This window comes from Oncorhynchus clarkii, chromosome 25, assembly GCF_045791955.1.
Source record: "Oncorhynchus clarkii lewisi isolate Uvic-CL-2024 chromosome 25, UVic_Ocla_1.0, whole genome shotgun sequence".
In the NCBI taxonomy this organism is placed as follows: domain Eukaryota; kingdom Metazoa; phylum Chordata; class Actinopteri; order Salmoniformes; family Salmonidae; genus Oncorhynchus; species Oncorhynchus clarkii.
Window position 1 is genome coordinate 3,282,333 of NC_092171.1, and position 16,011 is coordinate 3,298,343.

At 40.2% G+C, this 16,011-nt stretch overlaps 1 protein-coding gene across 1 annotated transcript in view; it reads left to right on the top strand.

Annotated features, from left to right (window-relative positions):
* LOC139383404 (leucine-rich repeat and fibronectin type-III domain-containing protein 2) overlaps positions 1 to 16,011 on the top strand; it is a 241,115-nt gene that overhangs the window by 154,579 nt on the left and 70,525 nt on the right. The window contains exon 7 of the mRNA XM_071127944.1: positions 46 to 186. The gene's annotated coding sequence lies outside the window, so the exon portion shown is untranslated. The remainder of the gene's footprint in view (positions 1 to 45; positions 187 to 16,011) is intronic.

The following is a 16,011-nucleotide window of genomic DNA, read 5'->3' on the forward strand; positions in this document are numbered from 1 at the left end:
ATCAGTGCTCTGTGTGTGTGTGTGTATTTGTGTGTGACCAACCAGTATCTTCGATGAGGGGCCAGGATCTGATCTATGCTGCTATGCTCATCGATGGCATGTAAATGTAAAATGTAAATGGGTCTCTGGCAAGACCTCACCTCTTGCCTGCTCAACAACAGTCGTCGATGGGGAGAAAATAATTAGGTAGGTTTAGTCTGACTTGTTCAAACGTCAACGTTGTACCTGTGTGCGTGTCAGATATTACCTATCCTAACTGCCATTGGTAATAGAACAGTAACTGTATATGTTCACATAAATATGTATGGAGCCAGCACATGGAGACTTGCAAGATGATGTGCTGAAGTTCTGACTGACAGACAGGCTTGATACTGATGTCTCTGAATGGAGAGCATCAAAAGGCACTCAACATAAAACATTTGCGAGATCATTTTTACTTGTATTGTCTTTTTACTATTGAAATGAATGGTATCAGTCAATATGAGGAGAAACCTATTTCTGCACCAGGATCAGATAACTCTAGTTGTATATGAGACACCACACAGGAAGGTATGACCACTCTGACATGTTTGCCAAGGTAGCCCCATTACCACCAGACAAAATGCAGATAGGCACAGTATCTGTATCGGCAGGGAATGACAATGAAAGATTAAATGTGCACATTGTTATATTAGCTTCTATGGTAATATGTTAAGGGTTGTTTATTCTACACGAAAGTTATTCCATTTGAAAGTTATCAAAACACTTAGTTTATAATATCTACATAAATTCAGCAATTGCATTCTCCTCATATTACTCTCTTGGCTAAAGACCTATTCAAATCTTTCTTCGGCATTTCACAATACATCTGCCTGTATTTATTGAACTCAGCATGCAGGAGGTTTGTTTGTTGTGATTGAGTGGGGGGAAACAGCTGCGGGCAAGGTCTGACAGATGTTGTGTCTTGGTGGTGGCAAGGACACACCCAAGAAACACCCACATCAAGCCAACTCACATTTGGCTTCTGTCATGGCTGCCAGCATTTCTTGTCGTCTTCTAAATGTCTGTTGACTAGGTGTGACTCTTATGACTAAAGAGCCTTCATACATTCAGTAGCTTTTATTTTTACCCCTAAGAGTAAGAGTAGGAGTAAAATGTCTCTATTCTCAGCACTTACAACAAATGTTGTACTCTGAGATACTTTGTGGATACGGACCCTGTTCTTGTGTAGCCTGCTGCAGAATATTGCTCAGCTCATCACCCATCGGACTTCACTGTAATGGAATACCCATATTTATTCTGTGTGTTCCAGCAGACATTAGAATGGACTACAAAACAGCTCAGCCCAATGCAGCACAGTTAAAATCATCCATTGTGTTTACAAGTAAACAACAGACACCCCATCTCAACCTAGTACAGTGCGATTAACACTAGTTGCCAAATTAACACTGTACATCTGTACATGTTATCACAGTGACTGGATACCCCCTTTAATGGTGCTCAAGATTAAAGGGTGACTGCACTTGATTTGGCATAGTTTTTCATCAATGCTCATTAAGAAATGCTAGCGGCCATGACTGAAGGCAAACGAGTTATCGTGTGGTTGGGATTTGATGTGGGCGTTTCTTGGATGTGTCTATGCCATTCAATCACAACAAACAAGTGCAGTAGTGAGTACAACATGTAAGAAAAGATAGCTTTGCAATGGAGAGAACAAAGTTTTGAAGTTGAGGACCTCTCCCTTTGTGACTGCCTCGCCATCTCAAGAAGGTCAGCTAATTCAGTTCTATATGTAGGCTAAAGCCTGCGCTGACATTGTTTAGCCAAAATGACAGCAGCTAGGTAGAATAGCTTGTTGATAGGACAGCCAGCTACAGCTATCTAGCTGATATTTCTCTGTCAAATCAGTTTTGGCAAGATGGCAAGAGCCAGTGTCTGGAATGTGACTTTGCTACAAATATAGCCTGCAACTTATTTCAACATTTCATAAAATCAAATTTTATTGGTCACATACAGTTGAAGTCGGACGTTTACAAATGCTTATTTTGGAGTCATTAAAACTGTTTTTCAACCACTCCACAAATTTCTTGTTAACAAACTATAATTTTGGCAAGTCGGTTAGGACATCTACTTTGTGCATGACACAAGTCATTTTTCCAAAAATTGTTTACAGACAGATTATTTCACTTATAATTAATTGTATCACAATTCCAGTGGGCCAGAAGTTTTCATACACAAAGTTGACTGTGCCTTTAAACAGCTTGCAAAATTCCAGAAAATTATGTCATGGCTATAGAAGCTGATAGTCTAATTGACATAATTTGAGTTAATTGGGGATGTACCTGTGGAGGTATTTCAAGGCCTGCCTTTTCGCTTGACATCATGTAAAAATCTAAAGAAATCAGCCAAAACCTAAAAAAAAACAAATTGTAGACCTCCACATGTCTGAGCAATTTCCAAATGCCTGAAGTTCTTCTGTACAAACAATAGTACTCAAGTATAAACACCATGGGACCACACAGCCGTCAAACCGCTCAGGAAGGAGACGCGTTCTTTCTCCTAGAGATGAACACACGGCTCCAAAACTGCCATAAAAAAAGCCAGACTATGGTTTGCAACTGCACATGGGGACAAAGATTGTACTTTGGTCTGATGAAACAAAAATAGAACTGTTGGCCATAATGACCATCGTTATGTTTGGAGGAAAAATGGGAGGCTTGCCAGCCGAAGAACACCAACCCAACCGTGAAGCACAGGGGTGGCAGCCTCATGCTGTGGGGGTGCTTTGCTGAAGGAGGGACTGGTGCTGTCATGCCCTGACCTTAGATATCTCTGTTTTTCTATATATTTTGGTTAGGTCAGGGTGTGACTAGGGTGGGTACTCTAGTTTTTGTATGTCTATGTTGGCCTGATATAGTTCCCAATCAGAGACAGCTGTTTATTGTTGTCTCTGATTGGGGATAATATTTAAGTAGCCATTTTCCTCATTTGTGTTGTGTGATCTTGTCTATGTATAATGCACATCAGTAGCGTCACGTTTTATTAGGTGAGTTTCAGTTTATTAAAATTATGTGGAACTCTACTCATGCTGCGCCTTGGTCTCATCATTATGACGAACGTGACAGGTGCACTTCACAAAATAGATGGCAACATGAGGAACGAAAATTATGTGGATATATTGAAGCAACATCTCAAGACATCAGTCAGAAAGTTAAAGCTTGGATGCAAATGAGTCTACCAAATGAACAATGACCCCAAGCATACTTCCAAAGTTGTGGATAATTGGCTTAAGGACAACAAAGTCAAGGTATTGGAGTGGCCATCACAAAGCCCTGACCTCAATCCTATAGAAGCGTGGGCAGAACTGAAAAAGTGTGTGCGAGCAAGGAGGCCTACAAACCTGACTCAGTTACACTAGCTCTGTCAGGAGGAATGGGCCAAAATTCTCCCAACTTATTTTGGGAAGCTTGTGGAAGGCTACCCGACACGTTTGACCCAAGTTAAACAATTTAAAGGCAATGCTACCAAATACTAATTGAATGTATGTAAACTTTTGACCCACTGGGAATGTGATGAAAGAAATAAAAGCTGAAATAAATAATTCTCTCTACTATTATTCTGACATTTCACATTCTTAAAATAAAGTGGTGATGCTAACTGACCTAAGACAGGGAATTTTTACTAGGATTAAATGTCAGGAATTGTGAAAAATTGAGTTTAAATGTATTTCGCTAAGGTGTATGTAAACTTCCGACTTCAACTGTACACATATTTAGCTGATGTTATTGCGGGTGTATCGAAATGCTTGTGTTCCTAGGTCCAACAGTGCAGTTGTATCACGTCATGTAAATACTGTACATGTTACAGTGGAAACGATATCAACTACTGGGAGTTGAATGCCTGAGGTCTTCAGTTAGCTCAGCTGTCCTACAACACAATAGTCTATAACAGGCTAGTTTTGTCTCGTCTTGTCTCTCCTTATGTCCGCTGTTAGATCTTTCCCAGGAGACAAATCTCAGAACTAACATACAAACAGGTGTTGGCTAAATATGGACATTGCACAAACATCGACCAGCTTGAGTGTAGATATCAACAACAACAAAAATCGATGGATGTGTTCATGTAACAATGCCAAAACAGTTTCTGTTGTAAAAATCATATTGATGTGCTTAAAAAGACAGTTTGCTTACACTTTACCTAACAAATCAAAATCCGTTGTGTGTAGAGTACAACTTCAGCTGTCTAACCAAAACTAGAGTGGCATTTCTATGGTCTATTTGCCCAAATCTAAGGATTTGGCTGTCTAACACATTGACATGCACAGCTCTCTTTGTGAGGTTCTGTCTTCAAGTCTCCAGTGGGTGATGAAGTCCCTTTCATCAACAGTATATCATGTATTACAGGTTATGTACATGTGCAGTAAAGTGGCAGAAGGGGTGGAGTGCATGATACTCCATCCTGGATATGACAGAGTTTACCGCATGGGTCCAGCAGGCAGAGTTCAATATCTACAGGCTGAGATGCAGGATGCAGGAGGATGCAGGAGGATGGCACTCTTCTCATACTGAGTAGCATATAGAGTAGAAAATCCTATGAATGGTTCTACAAAGAAGCATTTTATAATCTAAAGGTTCTACCTAGAACCCTCCATGAAAGGTTATACCAAGAAACATTTTATCTTTGGAGGGTTTTACCTAGAACCGTCTATGAATGGTTCCACCAGCCTTATTAGCCTTTAAAATGAAATAACTTGTGACAATAATTATATATGCGGTATGTCATAAGGCCTTTCTTTGAGTATGTAATTATACCCTAACACAGGTGTCAGACTCCTGCTTTACAGGCCACATCAGGGCTGCAAGTCGCACTATGCTGGTGTAATTCCTATTAGAATCCAGACAGATGTAGGATATCTAGCAAGCCTTCATTGAGAATGACTGCCAGGGTAGGGAGGGTTGAATAGTGAGACTACCTCAATTGTCTAAGCTAGAACAACCATCCCAGTAACAAGTGCAATAATTCCAACAATGTATCAACCAATCAATGTACATGCAAAAAAAAAAAAAAAGATATTAAAACAAACAATTATGAAAACCACACTGCAATAGAGAATGCTGGGAAATATGATATATGACTATGTAGAATCCTTCTTGCCTTCCTAATAAACCATTCTTGCTTCCAAAGAATCATCAAAGAACCCTTTCTTCCAAAAACGGTTCTTAGGATGTAAAACATTCTTAGGTAGAACCCTTTGCCTTACAAATAACTCTTGTCTTACAAAAAGGATTCTTCAAATCAAAACGGTTCTTGGTAGAACCCTATCCCTTCACATAGAACCCTTTAATCTAAGAGTGTACTTCAAAGCTGCAGCTAGGCATGGCTCACTGTTGGAGATAGAGATGTAAAGCCAGTGGTCTGAGGAAATTGGGAATGGTATTTACCTTTGACCCTATCCACAGCACTTCTAGCTGAGGGAGTAGTTGAAAGGAGAGAGGGGAAAAAAAGATTATGGAAGGAGTCTGTGGTTTCTGGATTACAGTGTCTGTATTAGGACAGATGTCGTAATATGGACACCGTATTGGATGTTTTTGGTGCCTAGCTACTGAAGGAATCCCAACGTTGCAATGATGTCAGGCTGATTAATTTAGTTACGTTAAACTAATAGTATTGTTTTATATATATTTTTAGCAACCTGAAAAATCGGTGTAATCTGATATGTAGTTGCTTCAACAACCAAAATATGATGTCTTTCCAAGACAAGCTAATGTCATTGTGAAACAGACATCTTTAACTGGAAAATTACCAGAAAACAACTTCATTACAAGTACAGTATATCAGTTTGTTTAAGCAACATTTTCCGTTTTGAAGGCAATGCATTAGTATATTCAGTGTTTGTGTGCTTGTGTAAAGCAGATCCCATTATTTTGTATTTTATTAGGATCCCAATTAACTGCAAAAGCAGCAGCTACTCTTCTTGGGCTCCAAACTAAACCTGAAACATGACATAATACAGAACATTAATAGACAAGAACAGCTCAAGGACAGAACTACATACATTTTTTTTAAAGGCACACGTAGCCTACATATGAATGCATACACACAAACTATCTAGGTCAAATAGGGCTGTGAGGTGTTGCTTTATTTGTTTTTGGAACCAGTGTTTCTGTTCATTTGAGCAATATGAGATTGAACAGCGTTCAGGCAATAATGGCTCTATATAATACTGTATGCTTTCTTGAATTTGTTCTTGATTTTGGGACTGTGAAAAGACCACTGGTGGAATGTCTGGTGGGGTAAGTGTGTGTGTCAAAGCTATGTGTAAGTTGACAATGCAAACAATTTAGGATATTCAACACATTAAAGTTTCTTATAAAAAAAAGAAGTGATGCAGTCAGTCTCTCCTCAACTCTTAGCCAAGAGAGACTGGCATGTGTAGTATTTATATTAGCCCTCTGATTACAATGAAGAGCAAGACGTGCCGCTCTGTTCTGGGCCAGCTGCAGCTTAACTGTCTCTCCTTGCAGCACTCGACCACACAACTGGACAATAATCAAATCACGATAAGACAAAACTAGAGCCTGCAGGACTTGCTTTTTGGAGTGTGGTTTCAAAAAAGCAGAGCATCTCTTTCCCATCTTTACAACCATTGAATCTATATGTTTGGACCATGACAGTTTTCAATCTAAGGCAACACAAGTCATTTATTCTCCTCAACTTGTTCAACAGCCACACCGTTCATTACCAGATTCAGCTGAGGTCTAGAACTTGGAATGATTGTACCAAATACAATGCTCTTAGTTTTAGAGACATTCAGGACCAGTTTATTACTGGTTACTCTAACTTCCACGATGCATATAAGGCCCTCCCCCGCTCTACTTTCGGCAAACCTGACCACAACTCCATTTTGCTCCTCCCTTCCTATAGGCAGAAACTCAAATAGGAAGAACCCATGCTAAGGACTATTCAACGCTGGTCTGACCAATCGGAATCCACGCTTCAAGAATGTTTTGATCACGCGGATTGGGATATGCACACGCTCCAGCAGGTATATCTCTCTGGTCACCCCCAAAACCAATTCTTCCTTTGGCCGCCTCTCCTTCCAGTTCTCTGCTGCCAATGACTGGAACGAACTACAAAAATCTCTGAAACTGGAAACACTTATCACCCTCACTAGCTTTAAGCACCAGCTGTCAGAGCCGCTCACAGATTACTGCACCTGTACATTGCCCATCTATAATTTAGCCCAAACAACTACCTCTTTCCCTACTGTATTTCTTTATTTTGCTCCTTTTCTATCTCTATTTTGCACATTCTTCCACTGCAAATCAACCATTCCAGTGTTTTGCTTGCTATATTGTATTTACTTCGCCACCATGGCCTTTTTTGTCTTTACCTCCCTTATCTCACCTCACTTGCTCACATTGTATATAGACTTATTTTTCTACAGTATTATTGACTGTATATTTGTTTTACTCCATGTGTAACTCTGTGTTGTTGTATGTGTCGAACTGCTTTGCTTTATCTTGGCCAGGGCGCAATTGTAAATGAGAACTTGTTCTCAACTTGCCTACCTGGTTAAATAAAGGTGAAATAAAATAAATAAATATGTTCAGGGTAGCCTCAGAGAATAATATTGACATAAACGCTGATTAGGTGAGTGAGTTTATAAAGAGGTTTATAGGAGATGTTGTACCCACTGTGACTATTAAAACGTAACCTAACCAGAAACCATGGATAGATGGCAGCATTCGTGCAAAACTGAAAGGGCGCACCACCGCATTTAACCATGGCATGGCGACTGGGAATATGGCAGAATACAAACACGGTAGTCATTCCCCCCTCAAGGCAATCAAACAAGCAACATGTCAGTATAGAGACAAAGTGGAGTCGCAATTCAACAGCTCATACACGAGACATATGTGGCAGGGTCTACAGACAATCACGGACTAAAAAAAGAATCCAGCCACGTCGCGTACGCCAACATCTTGCTTCCAGACAAACTAAACACCTTCTTTGCCCGCTTTGAGGATAATACAGCAACACCAGCGAGGCCCGCCACCAAGGACTGTGGGCTCCGACGTGAGTAAGACATTTAAACGTGTTAACCCTTGCAAGGCTGCCCACCCAGATGGCATACCTAGCAGTGTACTCAGAGCATGTGCAGACCAGCACCTATCCCAGTCTGCGGTCCACACATGCTTCAAGATGGCCACCATTGTTCCTGTACCCCAGAATGAAAAGGTTACTGAACTAAATTACTATCGTCCCGTAGCACTCACTTCTGTCATCATGAAGAATTTGAGAGACTAGTCAAGGATCATATCACCTCCACCTTACCTGTCACCCTAAACCCACTTCAATTTGCTTACCGCCCCAATAGGTCCACAGACGATGCAATTGCCATCACACTGCACACTGCCCTATCCCATCTGGACAAGTGGAATACCTATGTAAGAAAGATGTTCATTGACCGTAGCTCAGCATTCAACACTATAGTACCCTCCAAGCTCATCATTAAGCTTGAGGCCCTGGGTCTCAACCCCTTCCTATTCACTGGGGCCCCACAAGGGTGCATGCTCAGCCCCCCCTGTACTCCCTGTTCACCCATGACTGCGTAGCCATGCACGCCTCCAACTCAATCATCAAGTTTTCAGATGACACAACAGTAGTAGGCTTGATTACCAACAACAACAGTGAGGGCTCTCTGAGTCTGGTGTCAGGAAAATGACCTCTCACTTAACGTAAACAAAACAAAGGAGATGATTGTGGACGTCAGGAAACAACAGAGGGAGCACCTCCTTATCCACATCGACGGGACAGCAGTGGAGAAGGTAGAAGGTTTTAAGTTCATCGGCATACATATCACTGACAAACTGAAATGGTCCACCCACAGACAGTGTGGTGAAGAAGGCACAACAGCGCCTCTTCAACCTCAGGAGGCTGAATAAATTTGGCTTGTCAACTGAAACCCTGACACACTTTTACAGATGCAAAATTGAGAGCATCCTGTCGGGCTGTATCACTGCCTGGTACGCAACTGCACCGCCCACAACTGCAGGGCTTACCAGAGGGTGGTGCGGTCTGCACAACGCATCACCGGGGGAAAACTCCCTGCCTCCAGGATACGTACAGCACCCGATGTCACAAGAAGGCCAAAAAGATCATCAAGAACAAAAATCACCCAATCCACTGCATGTTCACCCCGCTACCGTCCAGAAGGCGAGGTCAGTACATGTCCATCAAAGCTGGGACCGAGAGACTGAAAAATCTTCTATCTCAAGGCCTTTAGACTGTTAAACAGCCATCACTAGCACAGAGAGGCCTACATACAGACTTGGAATCATTGGCCACTTTAATAGATGGAAAAGTAGTCTCTTTAATAATGCCACTTTAATAATGTTTACATATCTTGCATTACTCATCTCATATGTATATACTGTATCTTCTACTATCTATTGCATCTTAGCCTATGCCGCTCTGACATTGCTCATCCATATATTCATATTTCCATATTCTTATTCCATTCCTTTACTTAGATTTGTGTGTATTAGGTATTTGTTGTGGAATTGTTAAATAATACTTTTTTAGAAATGTCGGAACTGGAAGCACAAGCACTTTCGGAACTAGAAGCACAAGCATTTCGCAAAACTCGCAATGACATCTGCTAACCATGTGATTTTATTATGTGACCAATAAAATGTGATTTGATTCGATTGAAAGATGGAGTTGAATTTGTCTTTGTGCCCATAATTTTTTTTCTTTTTTTCCCATCATTCATCATTGATCTTGGCTTCATAATACAGTTTCTTCTTCTTTTTGTTCAGTTAAATAATTTCTCAATTTGCAGTTAGTCAGCCAGTCAGATGTGCAGCCAGATGTATTATCCACTCCTTTTGCCTCATCTCTTTCAACCATACAGTTTTTCAATTCCAATCCATTGAGCCTTTACAGACAGTTTCGCAACAGGTGCATGTTTAACAATAATTAGAAGAAGCAATTTCATAAATTCATCTCGTGCAGTGCCTGGATGCTCCTTTTTAATCACATCAGACCAACAAACATTTTTAACATCATCCACATAAGAGTCACAGCAAAATATTTTGTATGAGCTCTTATACACCATTTTAGGCCCAGTTTTTATTGCCACTATATTATGATCACTGCATCCAATGGGTATTGATACAGCTTTAGAACAAAGTTCTGAAGCTGTTCCTGTAGTGTTTGTAAACATCTTGGTAGGTTGATTAATAACCCGAACCAGATTACAGGCACTGGTTACAATGAGAAGCTTCCTCTTGAGCAGACAGCTTGCTGAAAACACATTATTTAGATACTGACTGTTAGCACTTGGTGGCCTATATTAACACCCCAAAAGAAAAGGTCTTAGATGTGCCAAGTAAACCTGCAACCACAACACTTCAAATAAGATCTCCTCTAAGCATTACGGCTCTTCCTTAAGCATTACGGTATGGCTAAGAATATATACAGCAACCCCATAAGTATTTCTGTCTCTTCTATAGATTTGATATTATTGTATTGCTACTGCTGCATCATCAAATTAGTTATCTAAGTGAGTCTCAGAAATAGCTAATATATGAATGTTATCAGATTAAGTTACTTATTTCATTAACATTATTTCTAAGGCTATTTTCATCCCTTCCTGGGTATCTTATCACCTGTTAAGGATGCTGCGAATTTTCGCAGCTTTTTGTTAAAAATCGTGCAACATTTCAAAGTCCTGCTACTCATGCCAGGAATATAGTATATGCATATGATAAGTATGTGTGTATAGAAAACACTATGAAGTCTCTAAAACTGGTAAAATCGTGTCTGTGGCTATAACAGAGCGTGTTTCGGAGTAAAAATCCCAGGGAAAACTGTTCACCAAAAACACACAAAAAAAAATAATCCGCAAGTCTTTGAATTGTCTAAGGCGAATAGATCCGGTTCCGTTTACAATGCCTACAGCTTCCACACGATGTCGCCAATACTGGCATTTCTTTGCACATTTATCCTTGGTGGGATGACGTATAGGCACTGCCTGTCTTGGGGTGCACCCAGGAAATTATGAAAGTAAAAAAAATGGATGATGATTTCAAGACTTGCTGCTATCGAATACAGATCGCCCCGTGATCAATTTGATCGATTATTAACGTTTATTAATACCTAAAGTTGGTTTACAAAAGTCGTTTGAAGTGATTTGTAAAAGTTTATAGGCAACTTTGTTAATTTTAAAAGTGACGTTGCGTCGTGTAAAGCTGCATTTTCCTTGGATCAGACGGCCTTTATAGATGGACTTTTTTGGCATACTTTGACGGATTTAATCGGGAAAAATACCCAATTGTGATGTTTATGGGACATATAGTGGTGCCAACAGAGAAGCTCGTCAAAGGTAATGAATGTTTTATATTTTATTTCTGCGTTTTGTGTAGCGCCGGCTACCGCAAAATCTGTTGTTTAGGTGACGTTTTGGTATTTTGGGGGGGTGCATGCTATCAGATAATAGCTTCTCATGCTTTCGCTGAAAAGCATTTTACAAATCTGACTTGGTGGCTAGATTCACAACGAGTGTAGCTTTAATTCAGTACCGTGCATGTGTGTTTTAATGAAAGTTTGAGATTTATCGAGTACTATACTATAGTACTATAGGTGGCGCTCTGAAATTTCCGCTGAGGTGTTCCTGTGCAGGAACCACGTCGGTAAGAAGTTATCAGAGATCGACAAAATATGGAAAGGAGCAAACATGGCAAGAGAAAAATATGTATACATTCAGCAGTCAATTAATAATCTGGTGTGTGAAAGTGTGGTTGAAGCTATGAACCCATAGGCTTGGCTCTCTCATCCCTTTCAGTATAATGCAGCACAGTGAGAATTAGCCACTGTTAGAATTATAATAGGAAGAGGGATTGTTGACTGCTATGAAGAGAACAGCACTGCGCCACGTAATGTTATATTTTAGATCTCAATCAAGCCCAACAAGTTGGAAAACCGTGACTTCTCGTTAATATCTGGAAGCTATCATGTAGTTTTTGAATTGGTTCCCTTTTTATCATTTCTAATCTGTGGGGAGAGAATCTTAATTGATGCATTTTGCACACAGAAGTTAATTATCTCATTAACTGAGTGCATGTTCTGTAATCTATTTGTTGACAGGACCCCTCGTAGCTTTTCTGTTCACTGAGACTTCCAGTCTACTTGGCAAGGGCAAGACGATGGGGGAGGGAGAGGTGGTGGGGTTGAGGAATCAGAAAATGGTGTAGGGAGATCAAATGTATTTTTCATACTCTTCCGAGATAGAATACCATATATCATGCCATATAGCAATTTCGCGCTGGTCCCCGACTCGAGAAAAGATCAAAGAAGAGTGATCAAAGATACAGGGAGAAGTCAGCTTCCAGAGAAGCAGTCAGTAGCAGATTCCTCTGAAAACAATATGAAGTGTTGAGTCATCGCGTGTTCTGTCATTGTTTGTTTTTTGCTTGAGCTATGGCACCGAGCATCTGAGAAACACAGAGAAGGCAGATCAATCAAAATAAACTAGAGTTAGCCTAACATTCTTTGTCACACTCACTCCAAAACAACTATACAGTACTTATACACCATATTCTCTACGATAAAGCCTACACACAAATATTCATAAATAAACAGGTGTCTTGGAATGGTGCTAATGTTTTGCCTTCTCATTCGGCAAGTAAACAAGACAAGGTCCTGGAATAGCTGCATCGAATTACCCAGAGTGCACTTTCCATATGCAGGAACAGAAACAATTAGACTGCACTCAGGGGAGGGGTTGTTCTGTACTGAAAAGTAGCTCTGAGGTAGTGCCCCTGCTGCCCTTTTAACCATGGTCTTAACTATTAATAACAATGTGCAGTGACCCAAGTCCCCACAAAACAAGAAAGATTAATATGGCCTGGTAGACTGAAGAAATGCCCAAACCCCCTTGTAGAGGAGAATATAGAATAATTATAACCCTAACCCTTGCAGGTCTTATTACACTCAAAAGGTCATCCAATTATCTGTATTGGTCGCGAAACCTGGAGATAGACGTCAGCTGTGGAAATTACCCTATAGCAAACAGAGAAATGCTCAGCCTTACAACTCCCCGAGTTCTACTTAGTTTCCCAGAAGAGTTGTGTTCAGTTCATTGGACTATTTTCAGCAGATCCATCCCCCATCTTATTTAGTAGATAAGCCTGTATCTGTTAACTTTCATTTTGAAACCTCATTTAATAATTAGCCAGTGTTGATTAGATTTATATGCTTGAATATGTATTTAAATTCAACAGAAAATGGTATTGAGTAATGGGTTAGAATTTATTCACCCAAAGATCACATGCTATAATGTAAATGTCATAATAACGGCTTGATAATTACTTCTATAAATCCGTCTTTATTCACTGATGCTGTGTACGCACAATGTACCACAACCACTGTACTCTATGGCCAGTATTCCGGTTATGTGGAAGGCAGGGGAAATAGCTAAATGCCTATTGTTCGGTGTTGAGCACAATTATTATGAAAGCATAAAGCTGATGAAATTGATTTGGAAATGCAATTCGGATTATGATAATCAGCATCATGTTAGCCATTTTTTTGTGCATAATCTGTGACAAAATCTTCAAGTTTAGTTTAGTTATTAGCGAAGAGCAGCTTCTCAAGCAATAATTTTGCTAGGATGGTCTAGGACTGTCTGGGAGTGGAAAGGGGGAAACTAAAAACAAGCTATTTTTTGGCAGAGAGGTTAGATTTTGTTTTTCTTATTGGTCTATTAACTAATTTACCACCTGGTGATGTCAACAGGCATGCCAAAACTCCATTCCACCAAAACAGGCTGACCTTTCAGGCTGTCTTTTCAAACAGATCTTACACTAAAAGGGCACTATCATCATTTTCACAGTATTACTCCAACCTCATAGTGAGGAAATATATATAAAACAAGTCATGTTCTTTAACTTCTGGTATGTAGGTCAGGACACAATAATATTCTAGCCTGCCATTCACCTGTCTTTCCTTTTTGACTTCTATCTTGTTGGTGACAGAGGTAGTGCTAAGGGTTGGAGGTGTTGCTGCTAGGCTGTTCAACACCTGTCAGTCTATACTGCGTGACCTGCAATTCATATCCTAGCCTGGGGAGGTTGCCAATGCAGCCTGGACTTGGGCAACACTTTCCCTCCTGTTATTGTCATGGAGCATAGTAAGGAGTTTCCCTTGTGGCATGATGTGCATGGCACATTATCTTATGAGTATAGTCCGGAAGCTTAGTTGCTAATATGCATGGAGGGTGGATTTCTATTCGTTTTTCAAAGTGGAAGTATTTCAGCTGCAGAGCCTTCCTCAGCATCATTGGGTCATTGTTATTACCAGATTTTTTAGATTTTATAACTCAGTCTTTTTAAGTCTGCTTCCTCCAACCCCTAAATCCTAAAGCCCCCAGACCTGAATTCAACAAACTGCTGCTTTTATTTTCCAGCACTGACTAGGCAGGATACCGAAGCAATAATAAGGCTTTTTAAGGCTTTTTCATATCTCAGTTTGTCTTAATTGCTCATTACCTTGAGATTGCTCTGCGTTTTGGTGATCATTATTTCACATGATAATTAATCCATTTTCGAGTCAACAATTGAAATTCCTCCTGTATAGGCTCCATCAGCTGAATAAGCTTAGCGAAAACATCGAAAACTAGGCCACCTCTGATGTTTTGCCGTGTTTCACATAATGCAAAATTCCCTAGGAAGGCACCGCATTGATCTGCGGTAAAGCGGCATAAGTTTTATATCCCACCCAATTCAGTGTGACAAAACCATTGGAGCAGAACTAATGCTGTGAAAACACTGCACCAGCTCCCAACATTATTTGGGTCGGATCTTTTGTTCACTCCCTGACACCTTACACCATGCCATAAGTACATGTGGAGCGGAGTCAAAACCCGAAGTTCTCCACCTCATCAAATAGGAGTCAGCTTATGAACTTGTGCTGCATTTTCTCACATTTTTCACAGGTGTAAAGCCGTCTTCTCCTAAGCCCTACCACAGCTTTATACCGTTAACTTGTGGATATTTATTTATTAATTTCTCCCTCTTAAATTAGACTTGCTGCTTTAGACTTGCTGTTTTCATTTTCCTGTTTGTGTCAAGGAAAAAGCTTTTTAGGTTAATTATCCTTAGGTTAAGTATCGTTAGGGTCTAGCACTCATCCGTGATCACATTACATTGCATATGATTTTGTATTTTCACCTCATGCAAAAAAAAATTGGGGTTTGAGAGTCCTCAATTGTTTGTGCGTAGATTTTTTTGTGTTTATGCTTTGATTTTGGTAAAATACAGTGGCATTTAAAAAAAATTGCCTTGCAACTTGGAAATAAAATGTATTTTTTGAGGGTTTGTATCATTTGATTTACACAACATGTCGAATAATTTGAAGACGCAAAATATATTTTTTTGTGAAACAAACAAGAAATAAGACAAAACCATTCAACCCCCCCAAAGTCAATACTTTGTAGAGCCACCTTTTGCAGCAATTACAGCTGCAAGTCTCTTGGGGTATGTCTCTAAAAGCTTGGCACATGTAGCCACTGGGATTTTTGCCCATTATTCACGGCAAAACTGATCCAGCTCCTTCAAGTTGGTTGGGTTCCACTGGTGTACAGCAATCTTTAAGTCATACCACAGATTCTCAAATGGATTGAGGTCTGGGCTTTGACTAGTTCATTCCAAGACATTTAAATGTTTCCACATAAACCACTTGAGTGTTGCTTTAGCAGTTTGCTTAGGGTCATTGTCCTGCTGGAAGGTGAATCTCCGTCCCAGTCAAATCTCTGGAAGACTTTAACAGGTTTCTCTCAAGAATTTCCCTGTATTTAGCACCATCCATAAATTCTTCAATTCTGACCAGTTTCCCAGTCTCTGCCAATGAAAAGCATCCCCACAGCATGAGGAGCATGCTTCACCTCATGGTGTTCTCGGGGTGATGAGAGGTGTTGGGTTTGCGCCAGACATAGTTTTTTCCTTGATGGACAAAAAGCTCAATTTT